The 20297-nt window shown below is 47.1% G+C and overlaps 1 protein-coding gene across 2 annotated transcripts in view; it reads right to left on the bottom strand.

Moving 5' to 3' along the window:
• ccdc85cb (coiled-coil domain containing 85C, b) overlaps positions 1 to 20297 on the bottom strand; it is a 55943-nt gene that overhangs the window by 30893 nt on the left and 4753 nt on the right. The gene's annotated exons all lie outside the window — the stretch shown is intronic.

The raw sequence follows: 20297 nt of genomic DNA, 5'->3' as shown, positions 1-20297 counted from the left end.
ACGACGCTCTACTTTACACACCGACTGCATCTTAGAAAGTGACCCGCTCAGTCCCGGTGAACCTCAGGGTTCCCGTTGTTATCTCGCACTTCTGACCCCCTGGCGGCGAAGGTCAAGGGTCGCGGCTCTCTGCCGGTTCAGGGACGGCACGTTGAGTTCCGTTGGATCGGCCGAGCGGATTCTGCTCTGGAATAAAAACCTTCATGGGCGCCACGGTTTTCCCCTTACTTGACAGGAATAATGCACGACGCGTGTTCTCCACCAGTGTTTGAGTCTTTTGTGATTCTGCTTATTTTCCACATTGTATTTGGCTCGTATTCAGGCCGCTTTTCAAGTACTATCTTTAGATTCTTAGAGGGTGGAATTTTTTTCCCATTTAATTCCCGCTAATTATGAGGCCATTTTCCTCAAAGTGAAGGGAATTTGTTCTTCCTTTCCTGATGATTTTGAGAGCGCGGCGGTGAAGCCGCCAGCTTTCATCACACAGCTTTGGGGGGGGTTTTCACATGCGCTACCAGATCTTATCTGACACCTTCTCGCATTTCGCCATTTAGATAAATCAAAGTTACGAGATGAGATGTACTTTCAAGATCCAATGCTTGGGAATTGGTTTCGCAGCAGCGAGACATAATAAAAAACTAAAATAAAAATAAATAAACACTGAAGTGTAAAAGTATAATCTTTAAAAAGCCTCTCTTTTTCAATACAAATACTTAAAAAAACAAAAACAAAAACAGATGCACATCCATTGATTGCTTGTGATAAAATGTGGTTTCAAGTCAAAGCTTGTGCAAACACTGCAGGGGAAACACAGCGGCGAGGAGGGGGAGCCTCCTCCTCCCCCCCCTCCATCCCCTCCATCCCCCCCATCCCCTCCATCCCCAGCCCTGTTTAACCTCATTCCTCAACCCGTTACCACGGTGTTACCGCCACAAATCCCCCCACCATTTGCATAATCTGCATACCTAAGTGTGTGTGCGAGACTGCTGAGCTGGCAAAGTGTGTGTGTGTGTGTGTGTGTGTGTGTCAGAGCAGACAGACCCTCAATAGGGGGAAGCATGAAACCCCTTCATTATGTGTCTGTGGGTTCAGACACGCCGTCCAAAAGAACGGGATGGGCTTCTTTTTCCAGTGACATCATGCAGCGGTTTTGATCTAAATGTAATAATAATCACGATGATATCGATAATAGTCATTAAATCTTGTAACCACATGCGGTTTTATTGTGATGAACATTAGGCAGAAGAAAGATCTGATTTGTCTCTGCAATTCTACTCCTTTCTAACTGTGTTCACTTCGTTTCTTAGCCTTTTTTTCAAGCCGTTTCCTGCCCGTTTTTCACATTTGACATTGAAGATGAAATTATTTTTAAATATTCACGGTTGATTTTTACGGTTTCTCTTTGTATTTCAAGTGATTTCCTCCGCCTCCCCGTGTCGAGTCTTTCTGCATTAAGTAACATGGACTGGTGGTTCTTTTTTCGTTTCGCTGAAAATAATAACCGCTTTCACTGTCGTGCAAATTGCGGGGGGGAAGCGAGAGGCGGGATCGGACTCGTGTCTCCGCCGTGAGCCTGATAGGACGTCGGCGTGGCGTGATGTGCAGGCCGTCTCCGTCAACGCGCCATTAGCTGAGACCACAAGCGGGAAATCACACAAATTACCTCGAAAACGCAAAAACAGCAAAAAAGAAAGGGGAAAAAAAGCCACTGGCAACAAGTAAAAGGGCGATAAAACCGTAATGAAGCCACGGCTTGAAACAAAAAACGCTCACGCCGACTGGTGTCACGGAGGGTTTGGGTGATTAACGCAGAACCTCGGCGGAGCCATTAGAGCGGTAATGGCTGCGCAGACAGAGATGTTACGCAACGGCTACAACTGCATTCGCGTGGGTCCGGGGATCCTCGGCCCGACAGCGGCGCTTTGAGACGGGGGTGAGGCTAAACCAGGGCGACGTTACGCTCAGCCGACAGGAAGGAAGCCATTAGAGAGGAAACGGGACGCGAGGAAGGAAAGGAGGAGGACGAGGACGGAGTCAGAGCGAGGAGCGTTACTGTGACCTCTTACCAGACAACATGACGCCGCAGCACAACGGCAGCTAAATATTGCAAAGATGCAGGCATGGAGGACATTTTCACGAGAAATGACCTTCGATTTTTAAAAGAGTTGCGACGAAAGGTTTGGAAAACACACACTCATAGCTGAAAAATAGACAAACGTTTCATTTCATATTTCATATGTTGGAACAAGAACATCTGGGCTACTTCAATGCACCTCGGGGGGGAATCACCTTCTTCAGCATGCAGGCTGGAGATCAATTTACCAGTGTGTGTGTGTGTGTGTGTGTGTGTGTGTGTGTGTGTGCGTGCGCTGACTATCTCATGGTTTCCTGTAGGATGGGATCATCTGATGTCCGTCCAACGGGTCCAACATGCTGCTATTTTTAAACCGTGACATGAAAATCTCCTGGTGAGAGCAAGAAGTAAGGTAACATTTCTAATCATCACAGTGTTTGCACGCACGCACACACACACACACACACACACACACACATGTCTGGACGTGCAGCGAGTGTGTTCTGTGAGGGGAATGAAAGGTGTGAGAGGAAGCAGGATAAGTCAAGAGGGCATTATGAATCTTTGAGCTGACAGGCAAACATGGCCGCCTCTCCTCTGACTCCTAACATTTGTGTCGTTTGATGGCAGCCGCCGAAGCTTCCCGAGGAGTCTGATCCCGTCTGACGGTTTCCGCTCGGGATTCACCTGCAGCTCACCGTCTCGTCACAAACCCCGCGCTTGTCTTTTTATGGCAGAGCGGGCGGCGAGCCATCGTCGCTGGCTCGGGTGATGAAGTGATTTGGTGGTTAGAGTTCAAATGTAAATTAAAACATCACTGAAAAATAATTCAAGCTTTGCTTAAAGTAGATTAAAAAAAAAAAAAAAAATCAAGTTAAATGAATTAATGAGGACTCGTACACATAAAATAAGCTCTGTAAAGTTTTAATCTGTGATATATGACTAGTTTTTATGACTGTTTTTACTGCTAACTTTATATTCGTTTTCACTCCCGCCATTGTGCTCGCCATAAAAGTGCTCAGCGCTTTTATCTAATTATTGGCGATCGGTCGTAACGCTCGACACATTTATTAGACCTGACGAGACGGGTTAATGGATAAAGGCATTTTGATTTGTCTTCATGCACACACACACACACAGAATGCATGAATCATAGAGTGTGTGTTCTCCACACGGTAAACAATCAATAAACCCAGTCGCCGCAGGACCTCAGGCCGCCCGCGTACACGCCGCCGATTCATAGCCTCGGTGTGCGTTTAATTACGTCCGAGACGGCCGTATCCAAGCGCCGCTGTTCGCGAACAGCCGCCGCGTTCACGCCCCTCCAGGCAATTATGACATTTAGTGCCGCCGCTGCATGCGGAGCGCTGAGCGAAGTTCAGCATTTAGGCCATTACGTCTGACGGGATGATGGAGGGGATTACGGCGTTACACATCCTGAAGCCAGGGATTTAAATGCCACTATATGGAGCTATATCATACGTGGAGCAGGACGCACTCATTCCTTTTAATAAGACTAAACCCAGAGTCTGACTTACAGCCATTAGGTTTATTAGTGTAGCTTGTGCAGGCGTGTGCGCATGCACACACACGTGCACGCACCGGGATGGGGAGGTGGGGGGGCGGATCATGGGAACAAATTCCATTAGCAAGTCAGACTAGAGGTTTATAGCCAGATGGTTAACCTGCCCTGAATCAATGTGATGAAGACGACAGCGGGACCCACACACACACACACACACACACACACACACACATACATATATAAATACCTCATAAAGCATAATGGAAACTCATCAACTGGTAATTTTATTGCAGGGGACCTCGGTGACACCCCATCATCTAGTCGTCAACTCCCTCCCTTTACGACACGGCTATCATTCAGGCACTCCGGCGGGTGGGTTTGTCTGAAGGCTCACTGACGGGGCAGAATCACCGACGGCCTCCATTACGCTGACATTTCGCGACGGCTCTTTCTGCCGCGGTGTAACGCGCAGCAGCTGTACGTGTTCCCGAAAGTGTAAAAGGAAACCGTTTACGACTGTGAAGATCCTAAGTGCGGGCGAACGGGGCCGAGAGCTTGACGTTCCATTGGATGATCCTCCAAAAGTTGGCGTGGTGAAAACGCACTCCGGCCTCATGCGGTGAATTTTAGCACAGAGAATGGGAAAAAACATCCCAAAGTATCAAAATCCACCAACAACTATTTTTGTTTTGGCTCTTTTTAAGTGTTTTCCATAGAAATGAATCCCCCCCTCCACCCCCGCCTCCACGCTGCTTCCAGTGTCCAGTATACATGTAAAGACAAACAGGGCTCTCCGGGAAATCTCCATGTGTTTTCAATGACTGGAAATTTGGTCTCGAGAACATATGGGAATCTGGTCTTTTACAAATAATCCTCAAAAGCTCGAATTCAAATACTGAACACCAGAAAGCACATCAGATATTTTGCGACACACTTTGGTCAGTATCTTGGGCATTTCTGAGAACTCATTTAAAATATACTTTGTAAGATGGCTAGATAATCCCCCAATGAGAAACTCCCTCATACAGATTCAGACCAGGTCTAAAAATCTGAAACCCATAGAAACCTTGCCTTCTATAAAAAAAAAAAAAAAAAAGAAAGAAAAAAATGTTATTAATCTTATCATCGAAACCGATCGAGCGGAACCGGAATCTGAGTCCGATCACGAAACGCAGATTCCTGCCCCACCAAAAAAAAAAAAAAAAAAAAAAAAAAAGATCTAGTTCTCATGGAGTGCAGAAAAGAAAAAAAAGGGCCAAGCGGTGACTCAGAGCGGACGCCGGCCGCCGACCCTGGACAGCGGAGCCGGGTCAGACGCCGCGTGGCCTTCATTGTCTGCGGCGCAGCCAGCTGTCCTGCGGGAGGCGCCGCGTCAGCTGGAATTAACGGCCAGAGACACTGATCAAAACAAAGCGGTGGCGACCAGGTGGTCCCTCCGACTCAGCGCTGCTTATAAACCGGTGGGCAACAGTAAACACTGACCGGCAGGGAAGTCTTTCAATTCAATAAATGCGCCATCAGTAGTAGTTTTGCTTTGAAAATCAAAGAAAATAGATGGTAGGTTGGACAGGTCGGTCGGCCCCGGCTCGCTCTGAACAATCGTTCGGCCTTTTCCCCCCTAAATGGAGGGTTATCAAATCGCTAATCACCTTAAGATAAAAGCTCCAGATTAGCAGGGGAACATATGCCGGCTCCGTCCTCCTGCTTCTCTCTGACTCAAAACCCATCGATTTATTTGTTTTCTCACAGGCCCAGATTGCTCTCGACTTTACATGTTTTGTTTTTTTAATTCGGCGAGCTTCGACGTCAAGGCTCTGATTGGTTCTCGCGGCCCTACAGAAATGCGGATTCGTCCCATTTGACAATATTACGTCGGCCTCATCAGATTAAACCCGCGAGCCGTCCGCCTGGATTCCAACACGCCAACGTGAAGCCAGACAATTCCCACCAAACCTCAGCAAACACGAGATTCACGAGGACATAACCGGGTTACACGGCGCTCGGGCAAATATACGGCAGGATACGTTCAGCGATTTCGCTGTAGGCAGGCTGAACACGGCTGTTCTACGGCGTTCTAGATCGGGGTGTCAAACTTGAACTCGGGGCCACACCAGTATCTTGGTTGCCCTCAAACGACTACACTATCAATGGAACCACATGGAGCAAAATGTAATGTTAAATAAATGTAATGACTCCTTCACGTTAACTAACTCTGAATTTATGACTCATTCGAATCCAAAATGTTACAAATGGATTTGAATAGAATCCACGCAAATGCATTTTGGCTTTTAATTCTCAGACAGTTTGATGTTTTTCCGGAAGGCTAACTTTAGCATACTTAGCTGCGTGTTTGGACTTAGATCGGACTCTTTGACCACCGACCGCCTCAGAACGCAAAAGACAAACCGCTTTTTCTCTTTGAAGCACAAACAAGTTTGGCCTTCCCATCTTTCTTGAAGCAGCCTTCCATCTGCATCAACTTCTGTCTTCCTGGACATTTAGGGGTCATTTGTATTTCTGAAAATGTCATCGATGCGGATGCACTGCGATCTAATGGCGGGATGCCGTCACTTGGCGGGTAGCGTGATCGCCGTGGATTGCGGGAAAGGTGGTGTGTGATCGATCTAAGCATTTAACTTCTTTATTTATAGACAATCAGACCTTTCAAGACGTTCTCACGGGCCACATGAGATGACCTTTGGCCCGCGGGCCTAGAGTTTGACACATGCGTTCTAGAAAGACGATGCGGGCGGAGATCGGTTGTGACCTTCTCGGTCCTCGGCACTGCTTACATGTTGGCGATTTAATTATATAATCCATGTCAACACTATTTCTCTAATTCTGACAAGATGATTTTCATTTACAAATAAAATGTGTACTCTTTGACGCTGATCCAGACTTTTAATGTAGGTTTTATGCCTGGTTGCAGTAAAAGATCCTTAGGAGTCAATAAAGCGTGCACAAATGCAACGATTCCACTCATATCATCACGGCTCGGCTCGGCTCGGGCGAGGTCTGGGTGTAAAGAAAAAAAATAAACACAACAAACAAACAAAATGGGTTCGTTTCAGACCAAGAAAATTTGAAATGTTGTTGAAAAACCTGTATCAGGATGGGTTTTGTATTTGTTAGGCATCAAAAGATGGGGATCCAAGCAGAACTTATTAGCTGGGTGAAATGCTAAAGGTCAGGTCATTTGTTTGCTCAGTTCCTGTCATCGTTTGTTCACGACGCAGTCTTTCAGTTTTCCCAAGAAGTCATTTAAGAGGTAAACGACGGAGAGGTGGCCCGTTTCTCTGTGGAACATGAACTCTGAATCACACCTTCTTTTGAGCGTGTTGTTTTTTTCCAGATGGGGAATCTCACGAGGAGGTTCAGCAGCGGGGCAAATTCAGACACACATGCCTCAATTATGTAACCGACTCGCTCGCTTCTTTTTTTCTGTTTTATGACGGGACGATATAACATCAATGAAAACGTGTCAACACCCTCCTACCAATGTCCTTCGCAATATTTATCGTGGTGACAAGGTCCCGCCCGAAAGAGCCATAAACGGCGAATGTAATGAACAATATTTCAGCCTGAGAACTCGTAGCTCACAGCTAAAGTGGAAACGTCCGGTGACACCGGAGCCTCCTGGCTCTGCGAGTCGCAGTAAAACATAGCATGTAGAATCAAAGCTTCGCTGGAGATCTGGAATCTACTGCTTGGAATGTGGAAAAGGAGTGTACTCTGTATGTTTGTGTGTACTCTGTATGTGTGTGTGTGTGTGAGAGAGAGATTGTGTGCTTTCAAGTGTTTGAACAAGTACAAAGCAAAAATCTCTACAATTATGTGCAATGCCAGGAGGCACACATACCTGTGCTCAGTGTTAGACCAGGCAGGGCCGGTATATATGTGTGTGTATATATATATATATATATATATATATATATATATACATAGATATATATATATTTACACGTGAATATTGTCCAGCTGTGACTCTGAATTGAGGCCAAATATCAGGAATTCTTCACCTAAAAAAATCAGCGAGGCAGGAAGTCGGAAATGACGCGTCGGTAATGAGCTAACATTTGGACCAAATTACTTGGAAGGTCAATTTTAGTGTGTATCTATATGTATGTAAAATAATAGAATAGTTTCCAAGGCGACGCATGATGCCGCCGAGCCCTGTGAGTGTATTTTTGATTGGGGGTACGCCGGATGAAAGTACGAGGGATCAGTTACTCGACTGAATAGATCTGGAAAATCCTGGCAAGGAAAAGCGCACCTTCTGCTCCCAGACTAACAGCAAAGCTGGGCGAAGATAAAACACGTCTCCGCTGAAATATTTACTCTTCTGACTTTGAAAGCATGAAGGCTTGATACTTTCCACCCATGTTTCGAACCCGTCCTCACTTTTTCCCCGTTTCTAAGCACCGTGCGCCTGGATGACGGCGGCGCAGATGCGTCCTCTCCTGTCCTTCCTGGACGGTCCGTCCGTTCGGCACGTTCCTCTTGTGTTTTCACGTGCGTGTAGCTGTGGCGCACGGCCGGGATGTACGGCAAAATAGAAAATCGAGGGCTGCTTTTCATTTAAATAAAGTGTGTGTGTCCGTACCTGCCCGGGGCTTTCGCTCTGAGGTCACGGTTTGCACCGCTGGCAGTAAAGACAATGCTTTTTAATATACTTATATATGTAATATAAGTGGTTTAGTGAACATAAAAATGCGGTTTGTGAAATGTGCTCGGTTTGGTTCTGCGCCTACAGACAATCTTCGGGTTATCATTGGGAAGGAACTATGTTTGTCTGGCATCTTAACCACGTCAAGTTGGCAATTTTTGGATGTTAAATGTTTCACTTTTATTTTGACATTCTTCCATTGAATAATGGCATTATGGATTATAATATGGATTATAATAAAGGATGATTTAAACAGATATGTGCGGCGGCCATCGCTGTGCTTCATCTCCTCAGCTTCATTTCCTAAAAGATGCTCTCCACCACAGATTCTCTGAAATCACAGGCGGCTGCCGTGGCTCCGTGCAAAAACCCGGTCCGTCAGCCTTTCCGGCCGCTTGGCGAAAGGTTACCACACTACTCTGTTCTCCGGCACTTTCCCGACGGTCAATCATTGACGGCGGTGTTTGGGAGAACAAGCCTGTGTCATCCCTCTCATCTCGCCTCTAGCTGTAATAATGCTATGCTACACGTAGCCGAGTGGGAGGCAAGCAAGAGTATTAACCGGTAACACGACCGCAAGCTTATTCTGCAGATCTTCTTTTTCCATTAGAGGCCTGCTATCTTTTTAAGTTTCACATTCACTGAAGCAGCAGAGCTTCATATATCTCACTTATCTACCTTAATGGCACGTTACAACACCGGCCCGGGGAATGCAAATCGATAAGACTTTATCTACTTTATTGCCATTTTTCAATGGTGCTTATCCACGGGCTTTTTTATTGATTCCTTTGATCGAAGCAAGAAAACCTAGTGCTTCCCGTGTCATCAGGGGCGCGGACGTCAGAGATCCTTCAGAGAACAAGCGTATTTTAAACATCGTTCGGACACGTTGAAGTAAATGCGAAAAATGATTTTCTACAACTGGAATTATGAAGTGAATATTGACCGCATTAAAATATGGGATATACATTTTCAGTAAAGCGTCACTCCTGGTCGAGTGTTTCATGTCAGGTCTATGGGATTTAGATGAAGGTGACTTTTTACAGACGAGATAACCAAAACGGTCAAAATGGACGATGAGTGGAGGATGCCAATGAGTCCATGAATTAGTTCAATGGCCGGCAGCGTCTCAGAGGGTTTCCCCCCTGCAAGCAAGTAAAAATAGACCGAATTGTCGTTATCTTTGTCTTTATCTCGACCGAAAAGCTTTTCTCTTCGGTCCACTTTGGCCTCCATCAAATCAGTTTGTCAGGACCCGTTGTGTTTGTCCCGTTCAAAGCTGCATCCTTGGGTCGGAAAGCAAACCGCCCACCGATTCTTCGACCTCGGTTTTGCCGAATGAATGAGTGGATCGAATCATTTTCAAGAGGTTGGATGAAAACAAAGTTATTCTTTAGCAACCCAACTCCGCTCTTTGACAGACAGGAGAAGGCGAAGGGCTGAATCTCCGACCCGGACGGCGTTGACCCGCTCTGAATTCATCATAAAACCTCCGCACCCACAAAATATAAAGAATATAAAGAAAGAAAGGAATAAAAATAAAATATCGAGAACCGCCATCTGTAAAAATACTCTCCAAGTTCTCTAAACAGACAGAATAAAACAAGAGACGCGTCAGCGGCGGGCTGAGATGTAGAGGAAGAGAAGGTGCCACAGCAAAACACAGCCCATAATACTGAATAAAGGGGCATAGTATCCTAGCAACCAGCAGCTTGCTCTGCAGTGTCCTCTGCTGCTCCTGGATCTTCACCCTTATATCTTTTTTTCTTTTTCTTTTTTTTTTTGGAGCCTCATCTGAGGAGCCACTTTCATCCCTCTGCTCTCTCGGGCCTCCGTTGCTCCAAAATAAGGCCACTTTCATCAAGTCCTTGTGCAGTTTAACACTATTAGATCTTTAAAGGGTTTAAGGGAGCGCCGGGGCTGGTATGCATCACGCGCGGGGCTACGTGCCGTGCTTTTAAAAAAGAGCGGTGGGCAGAGATACACCACTGGATCGCCGTTCTTCAAAATCCTTTTTTAAGTGAGGGGGAAAAAGAAAAAAAAAAAACCCTGGCTGCCATGTTTTGAGAGCCTGAGCGCAGCTACAACATCAATGGTTTTAATCCCCTTCACATCTTTTGTTGATGGTGGGGGAGCGGGGGGGGGGGGGGGCTGAGAAGAAGACGAGGAGGACGGGAGAAGATAATGCACTGTAAAACATCTCCTCAAATCCCCCTCGGCCCGTTCTCTCAGTCATCCAATCCGTTTCAGACATAGATCGGAGCTGCCGACGGGGGAAGCCGCGGGCCGCGGCGGAGATGGCGTGTTTTCAGAGCGTCCGACCAGGTCATCGGGTCCGATCCAACCTGGAGATCTTTGAAAACCCCAGCGAGCGCGGCACGGGATGGCTCTATGGCGCTCACGGCGAGCACGTCACACCGGTGAGAGGCCGGCACGCTCCAGACACTTTGAGCGTCAATGATGTTTCACCGTCTGATGTGACCGTGTTTCCAGATCAATGCTTGGATACACAGAAGATGTGACCGGTGTCGCTGAGTCCACACGCAAAAACAATGACAGACGTCCTCCCGACGACTTTGGCATTGACATTTTGTTAATTCCCGGTCATTCAGGTGACGTGGCGTGCACCTCGGTCTGTGTGTCGGTATGGAACTGCTGCTGGAGAATCAGCGGGTTCATCAGCATTTTATGTTTTAATGTTAAACACCGGTGTCTGCGTCGCAAACCCAGTATGAGCCGGACTGGATTTTAACATCGAAGGATGGCGGAAATGTTTGCGCGACTAAATTTTTAAACAAAAACCCAAAACATCTGTATTGGTCGCAGGCACTTCCTGACTTTGTCGCCCTCTTTATTTGCTTATTTCCACATGTCGTCTCCTCTCTGGCCGGCGAGCACGCACTTATTCTTCGGTAACTCTCGCCACGACGGGGGAAAAAACAAAAAGCGAAAAACGACTTGTCCGACCTTCCCTGCCGTAGCAAGTGATGGATCGCCCTGAAAGTGCTGATGCTGAACTTGGCCAGAAAGCCTGACACAGTGTGAGATCAGAGGGAAGGAGGCCGCAGAGATGGCCAGATATAATTGGCTGTCAGAGATGCCATCTTCCCTCAGTGCGGCGGGGAGGCCGCTTTAAAATATGCAGCGCGATGCCCCGGCGCCGATGAATAACAGCCCCCATTTGCATCGTTTGACACCTTCTGACTGCGTTAAAAAAGGCGGTAATGTCCCTCCTGACAAAGGAGACAAGCTCTCCCTGCCTGGATTGGACTTTCTAAAATCCGCAATTTCCCTTTGAACTCCATTCAAACACCACATCAAGAGCTGGGAGTTTCTTTAATATTTATCCAATAATCGCGTTTTGCATAATTTTACCAGAGCCACAGAACCGCCTGACAAAGACGAGCCAAATATCAGGAGGACGTTTCTCGAACACGAGCGGGAAACCGACAAAACCGAGGCCGGCCTCTGCTTCTCTGCTTCTCTGCTTCTCTGCTTTCTGTCCACTTTCCATTTGTCAGGCAAGATCTATGTGGACAAACAAACGCCTCTAATCAGCCTCAACTCTGACCGGGGTAAAGAGGATCTCTCTCACACACACACACACACACACACACACACACACACACACACACACACACACACAAATGCCAGGCCATCCTCCGGCATCAGGCATAAGCAACCAGATGAAAAGATGAAGTGCTCCCATCAATCCAGGTTGCCAGTCAGCGATTCATCTGGACATATTTTCAAGCGTTAATCTGCTTTCGCGATCGTCGCATCGATGGGATTAAATTCGGGAGCGGGGTTGGGATAAATAGCGACCGATCAGCCCTTGGAACCTGGGGCGGTAAAATGGTCAAGGTTCCGATTATTCCCGGCAGACGTTAGATTATCCGAGGCAGAGCCGCGGTATGAGGGATTAATTCTTTCCGAATGCGACCACGTGGCAAACTCATAAAGATGCCGTTTTAAACGGACCGATCTCTTCTTTATTAATCCCAAAAACACAACATCGGACGCTCTTTGGTCGGTTCCCTTCTGGGAACATGATGAATAATTTATTTGACAGGTCTTGGGGACCCAGAATTCAGTGATTATCCAAGTCCGAGTGCATGACCTGCAAAGGAAGCCTAACAGCCAGCTCCAGTTCTAGTGTTTGGGTGTGTAGAAGGTTGAGACAAATGCAACCAGGTCAGGTTTTGCAAAAGAACAGGACCGAAGTTTGCCTCCCTTCCGTGGACAACAGGTCGAGTGACGGACGGCCGTCGCAGCGTTAATGTAGGGCGCCGGGGCGGGAAAGGGGCGGGCGCCGTTTACACTGCAACCCCGAAACTTTCCAAACCTCCGGCGTCGGAAAATACCTCGACTCACATCGCTGGCGTCAGCTCCTTCTCAACGGGCGGAGGAGGACGGAGAACCTACGTGGTCTTGTATATTTGAGCCGGCGTCTCCTTCCAGCCTCCCGCTACACGGGACCTTCTGCCCGATCCGCCCCGTCCACAACCTAAACACGAACATGTTTTCTTTACACCGCGTTGGAACCTGGCGGCCGGCGAGAGGAAATGAAGTTCAGGAACGGCGGAGCCATGTTACCTGAAACCCACCCGGACAACTTCCTGAGCGAGCGGCAGCGAGAGAACAATTCATTCCAGATGCTTCAGACCTTCTAAACATGTTACCTCACTTTCACTTTGTACTGCGCGGGGAAATGCGGCAGTCGCTGTGGAGCCACTTTATACGCCATGAAAGAAAACATTCTCATTTGCGCGCTACCTTGGGGAAGAGAACTAATACTTTGTAAATTCAATTCCGGATATACAACGTTTAAAAAATAAAAAATGTCAGCCCGGCCGAGGAGTTACTGAGAGTCTTTCGCCGGGTCTTTCCTTTACAACTTAATTTAGCTTGTTTTCTGCTTGTACAGGGAATTTCTCCCCGATTCTGAAAGAATATCCCTTTTTTGCGGACGGTTCGGACAATATTCAATATTCTCAGTATGTGGATGACGCCGATGTTGGGTAGGAGCTCCGTGGATCAGACCCGGCCCGACACTGACAAATAGCCCGGGATTGTGTGCTGACCTCCAGGTAGGAGTGAAAGGACAGCGCGGTCCGAGGTGAGCACATGTGCTGACGGCGACACGCAAAAGAAGCTGACGCGCAGCAAACCCAGACGGACGTCCTCCTTCCAGGCCTGGAGGACCCGATGGAGTGTCTGCCGGAGGTGTTCTGGGACCGTTCCAGGTCACCCAAGTGTGCCGTTGACAATTTTCAAATGCTGACGGTGACGTTACGGGCTCCAGATGTTTTTATACTTTTTACTTTTTGTCGGCGTGTCACCGGAGCACGCCTGATTTGCATCTTAATAAGTTGAGGCAGATCAATGCGGGGCGGCGGCTCTGATTTAGCACGGCCAAGGGCGGCTCAAAGAAACCAAAATACTCCTAGATCTAGAATATGTAGACGTGTCACGTCGTAAACTTACACGACATTTTAATAGACAATTTTTCACTTTGACATTATGTGAAAAAACAAATGTTGAATCATTTTAGATCATGAATGTATTTCCAGAACCCAAGGCTTTTCCAGCCCAGACAGGATCTAGAATCCCTGCAGGTGGCGGTGGGCGGAGCTTCCTGCCAGGTGAGCGTGCCTGGACATCTCCAACCCGAGGAATGACTAGCGAACGCCTCGAGCATCTCCACGTACGGGGAGTCGCCTTCTCCATGAATCCTCAGCCTATCATGGTGGAGGGCTGGTTTTCTCTGAGCCCTGACAGGGTCTCCAGAGCCAGATCCTTCTAAGGTCCGGAGCAACGGCGATCCAGAAACATCTTACGCAACTGTACACGCAACTGTACAAACAACTGTGCAACAACTGTGCAACGACGCACAACCCTGACCGTCCGGAGGTGCATCCGTGCCGCCACAACCTCACCATCTCACCTCCTCGCCGCCTCCATGTGTCGTCCCCTAACGCTTTATCCTTGCTGGTCTCAGCCCGCTTGCATCCTGCTTATTTTTGCTTAGTTATCTTCTTCTCGTCATTGCAATTGTCACTCTGTTTGTGTTCTCCTTTAGTTTTGCTTGTCCAAAATTTTCACCTTCCCTGTTTTTTTTTTAATTTTTTATCCATTCCGTCGTCCATTCTTGTCCTTGATGCTGTCGTTGTTGCCATTTTTGCCCTTGTTGCCTTTTGCCATTTTTTGATGGTCTATTTATATTTCTATTTATTGACACTTATCGGTTACGCTGCAGTGACAAAAGACTCCTGATCCTGTGGGGATCAATAAAGTTTATCTTAACTCAGTGATTGACAGCCAGAGTTCCCTCCAGCTGGCCACAGTCGCTCCTCGTCGATTTTAGGTTTCCCTTTTTTTTTGGATTGTTTCTTGTCTGTTTTCTAATGTTTTTCAAACGATTCTGAAATTTAATACGATGTAAACCGCGCGTTCAATCGATTTGCAGCTGCTTAGCATTTAGGGCTAATCTTTCCACGAGGCAAAACAAAGCGGACCTCAATAGATGCTTTCCAGTGTGACCTGATCCAGTGCCCACTGGTCACAAACCAGTGTGAAACTGGACGGGAAAAGCCGGGAGGAGCGCAGCCTCTCGGCCTCTTTCCGGCAAAGTGAATTACTGCAAACCGACATACATTAAGGCCGCGCACATGCATGTGTGCACACACACAAACGTGCACGAAGAGTTTGACCCACCGACGGTTAGCGTCATTCTGCGCGGGTCAGCCGGCACACGGGCCCGAACCCATCCCCCACTCCTCCGCTTCAGTGAGTCGCCAGCGTGGGGCCGCCCATTCACCACGACCAGCACCGGGGCCGCCGAGGCCACCGAGTGACCCGGCCCCGCCACGCCCAATCACAAGACAGGGACACCCGCTCATGCCGAAGTTGAAGCCGCGCGGACAAAAGTAGACAAACAAGTCCCAAAGACTTCCATCCGCGAGGGAAGGGCGCGGCGTTTTCTTTGACGGATGCGTTGAAGAACACGAGTCCACGTGTGAGATTGGGACTCACGCCGCCTCTCTAACCCCATTCTGTCCGTGCCGGCGGCCATGAATGGACTGAGGCTTCACAGGAATGGACGGGTAGATGGAAAAAGTAAGGGAGGTACACGTTCAAAGACGTGCAGCGACTGAGCTGAGATTTATTTCTTTGTTGGGATATTTTCTTCCTGATTCCTGCTGTGACACGGAGAGGAAACTACTTCCTCTTTCATTTAACCAGAAATGTGGGACATCCTGACAGGCTAGCTTTTCCTTGACAACACACAGCGGCAAGTGTGTGTGTGTGTGTTTGTTTCTACTCTGGCATCTGTGTTATCAGGCCTCAAAGTGAAAGACTTGCTGGCAAACACAAGCCAGAGAGTCTCAGACCAAATCTGTCCAGTCTCAAGTATCACCTGATGTGTTGACTCCATGACGTGTTTTCATTGTTTTCAATTCTTTCATGTTGATAAATAGCATTTCCCTGTCGGTGTCCAAATGATTGTCAATGTAGCTTAAAGGTCTGTCTTGTCAAATGTTTCTGCAATCCAATAGGCTTATATTACAATTGAAATGAACTTTTTCCACTCACGTGATTTGATTCTGAATTTACCTGAAAATGCAACAATGAAAATCATTCAGAAATGACCTGAAAAACGACCAGATAATTATTTATTTTTGTCAGAAAAAGTCAGATCTGCTAAAAAGGGAAAATTTGTCACAAAAACGGGTAAAATTGCATGGATTTACAATAAAAAAAGACCAAGCGGTCAGACAAGGTCATCATCCAAAGTATAAAATAATATTTTTATCAATAAATGAATTTATGAATAATTGCCATTAACGTTATAAATTATTATTATGAAATGTTGCCAGTTTTAAAAAGTGAAGTGGATCCACCATAAAAACAGGCTCCTTTATATTATTTTCTTTCACTGGACTGGATATGAAAACTTTTCCTGTCAGTTCTTTCACTTCTTTCAAATTCAGATTTTAGTTCAGACTTCCCGCCCTTCAGGAGTCGGGTGCGATTCCAAGAATTCACCTTGCCGTCTTTGTACCGGCGCGACAGCAGCAACAACAACAAAAGAATACAATCGTAGTTAACATCCTATTCCTGTTCGACGCCCTTTTCCAGTGGCGTCAGACTCGCAGCACAATAAGTTGAAACCGCAGCCGGGGAGGAAACACCATTGTGTGGCTGATCCTCCGGCTTCCTTTGAAACCAGAACCAATCTCACACTGAGAAACATGCCGCTTTAATACGGAACAAAGACCAGTTTAAAAAAAGGAAAGAAAGCAAGAATAGCAAAACAAAAACTTCAGCGATTCTACCGACGGGCGAAAACAAACTGGAGCGCGGCGCTCCTTCGCTTTCTCATAACAAGAGCTATTTTACATCAGACCTGAAAGGCTTTGGAGACTCTGGCTGGAAAAGACCAAACGTTTCAAATGTCTCAAATGTTTCGCGGGAACGTGAACGTCTGACAGACTTATTTTCATTTGCATGACGAAACACTGCGACACACACACACACACACACACACACACACACACACACACACACACACACACACACACACACACACACACACACACACACACACACACACACACACACACACACACACAGAGTGCATGTACTGTGAGGGCTGGCTCTGCAGTTTCATTGTGAACTTGTAGGTCGTGTCCCACCCTGGAGGAGGAGGGAGGGTTGGGGGCTGGAAAGGCCTGGAAGGAGAAGCACGCTGGAGATGTCCATGATTTGAGGCTCGGCTCCAGAACCCACACAGAACCGAAAAATGTCTGGATCCGGGCCTGATCAGCAAAGACTGCACAGCTGAGCGTTGTTAAAAAGCTGACATTCATTTAAAAGTTGTCAAAACAAAACTTTGTCCCGTAATGTAATGTCTCTCTCTCACACACACACACACACACACACAGACACACACACAGTTTCTCAGATCTGCTCAGCTCTCATGTTACACATAATAGTAAACAGACCCGGGACCCAGTGCAAGACTGCGCACCAGAACCCAACCCAAAGCCCAGAGCTGCATATGAAACATGGATCTCCACCCAGACCTGGAGTCCGGTCTCGAGTCCCGGCGCTCGGGCGGACCTGTGAGCAGCTCCGCATCTTATCCCACACACTCCGCAAGAAACTACCGTGAAAGAAATGACGTTAAAACTGGCGGTCAGTCTGAAAATGAGCGAGAAACAACCTTAAATCCATGTTCATGTCTTTCTGCTGGAGGGCAGAAATGGCGCAGCAATGGAGATATTTGCGCTCTTTAAAAATACACCACGAAATATAAGGATATCTTTAAGACAGAAACGCCACGTTGACCGTGTCGGCAGGCTGAATCGCTAGAATTCGGAGCTGAGTAAATATGGGATTGAGTGAACGGTGACGCTCCTGACGGTTGCAGGTGCCGTCATCTGACAGGAAGCTGCAACATAAGATAGGAGCTCGGGGACAGCTGGAGGCGTCGCACTGGTTCTACCACATAGTAATCTATTCAAATATGCTGCCGCCTCCAAACATGAATGGCGGTGTTTTACGGCGCCCGAGAGGGCCCTCGTGTTGCGTCGCTCGCCTCGGAGAGGCCGTGAAAATGACCTAAACCTCGCCCGCCCACGTTCGCACTTCCACCGGTCCGATGACAGATCGCAGATAATCGCGGGGGAATCCCCAGCGGGGATGAAGGAAATATTATGACAGGTACCAGTCCAAATAACCCACACCGGAGAGGGGAGGGGAAGGGTCAGTTAAATTACAGTGAGTTTGTTGGGTTAAGAGCTTCCTTATGCTGACACGTCAGCTGATATTTGAGCAGGGTTTAGTTATCATAATACGAGAACTAATTTGAACAAACTGTACTGATGGAAGGTCAAAAAAAACACAATCACACTAGTAAGCTGGTGTTTCACTGCCATAAATATTACAAAATGTTGTTTGTTTTTTTCATCTCTTTCATCTGACATACTCTGATATATCAGTCGTCAGTCGTCTAAAAGCCCGTCTTCTCATTCAGGAGCTCCACTTGGAAGGGCTGAGGGGTTTTCTTTTCATTCTTCTACGGCGGCACGTCACCGTTGTCGGAGACCTTGGTGACATCATTGGATTGGAGGGACGGTCCGACAGGCCGGCGTTCCCTGAAAGCCACTCCGGGGCTGCGAGCCTCGGGGAAATGCGAGTCTTTGTCGGCCGGTGAGGAACGCCTGACGGCGCCGGCCGTCCCCGTGTCCATCGGCTTCACTCGCTGGAGGTCTGGTCCTGTGGCTGATGGTGGGGGTGTTTAATGGACCCTCCTGTGACAGCATCATATTTCAGGAGGTCTTTGACAGGGACTGAGTTCCAGACCACCTACGGCGGGTGCAGACGGCGAGATTTCTAGAAATAGAAGTTCCCCATTACGAGTTCTGAGGCTAAACAGAGTTGCCAGTTATTGTTCTTGCTGCCGGGGATTTGCTCTCATGTCAGACACACACAGCCCTTTCACAACACCTTAAATGTTGATTAAAACAGATTTTTCTGCACATTCGGTCTCATCCTGGAAGCAACAAAGGTTTCGGAACAAAACGCATAAGAAAATCAGGATTTTAATTCTTTTTTTCCTGTCCTTGCTCAAACACACCATCCTCTGGAGAGAAATCTTTTTGGTTCTTTACAATTCTCTATCCATAAAGTTCTTTTTCTCCTCCTCTTTTTTTTCGATAAGGCGAAACATTTTTCATCAAAAAAAAAGCCGAATTTCAACTAATGGGAGAAAAAAAAAGCTATTACAAGACTTACATTGTGATATTCATGATCCTAAAAACTGTTTTTTGAAAGGGATCCGTGCATTACTACAAATATTGTTGAAAGAATTATTTATTATCTGACATGAACCAGATTTAGCCCATTAGGGGCAATAAATGTGTAATTTGATAAACTTTCACTGGATTCTTCCACTTCTTAGCTTGTCTGCGTTCGCTCTGAGCTGAAGCTTTTACTCTGCACACACACATTGCACCACTCTGTCCAAATAAACACACACACACAAAAGAAAGGGATCGGGGAGGGCGCGTCTGTCAGCCATATCAACAAGACAGAAATTCAATTACTTGGACGGCGGGAGGTGGATGGAAGCGGCTTCCCGCCCCCGACCTCCCAGCCAACCCCTTACCACCGCGCAGACACTCCCCCCATCAGACTCCTGTTCTCACACTCGCCCCTGTGCCAGGCTGAAGGAATGGAAATCTGGACTTCATTTAGCCAAAGAGATGGAAAAATGTTTCTTAAAAAAAAAATATGACGTGAAACTCGAGCCTGTAATTCTAAGGCTTTTTACTGCCGGGGCACATTTCATCCACCTCGTCTCTACGTGATAAAACCAGCAAGAAAAGACCTCAGGCCAGGGTCAGGGAGGCGGAGGAATTAAAAGCAGAGAGAAATTAATATTGAAAACATCTACAAATTCCCCGGAAATCCTTGAGAAAATGATCTGTAAATCAGCATGTAATTACAACTACATGGACAATTCTGAAGAGGCCGATATGAAGCTGAAGCCGACCCTCTCTTTGCTTTTCCTGCCCGCTCACATTACACCCTCATGTGTTTCATGTGTGTGTGTGTGTGTGTGTGTGAGAGAGTCTGGCACAGGGACAGATGCTGTCCATTTAGCACTGGAGTGGCGATCCTGGAGCTTGTCCCCTAAATACTCAGGCAGCATTAAGGACCTCACACTGTGGCCACATTTGACCTCCCAACACGGCGGCTCCGCTCACGTTTCAGCCGGCCGATTCAATAAGTCGGGCACTTTAAACACTTGAATCGATGTGCGTTTTCTTGGCGAGGCGTCCTTTGAGGATTATCAAAATGATCAACACGTTTTCTGAAAATAAATAAACAAATGAATAGATTCTAATGACCAAACCGGCTTTAAAAACCATGAATAACTTGGCTGGAAAAATAAGCAAGTAGTTGCCCATTACAAATCCACTATAGCAAAAATGGTCAAAAAATAATAAAGAAATGAGACT

The sequence above is a fragment of the Fistularia commersonii genome, chromosome 20 (genome assembly GCF_037954325.1).
Source record: "Fistularia commersonii isolate RoL2024-O1a breed Wild chromosome 20, RoL_Fcom_v1.0, whole genome shotgun sequence".
NCBI lineage: Eukaryota > Metazoa > Chordata > Actinopteri > Syngnathiformes > Fistulariidae > Fistularia > Fistularia commersonii.
This window is presented reverse-complemented; position numbering and strand designations above follow the sequence as displayed.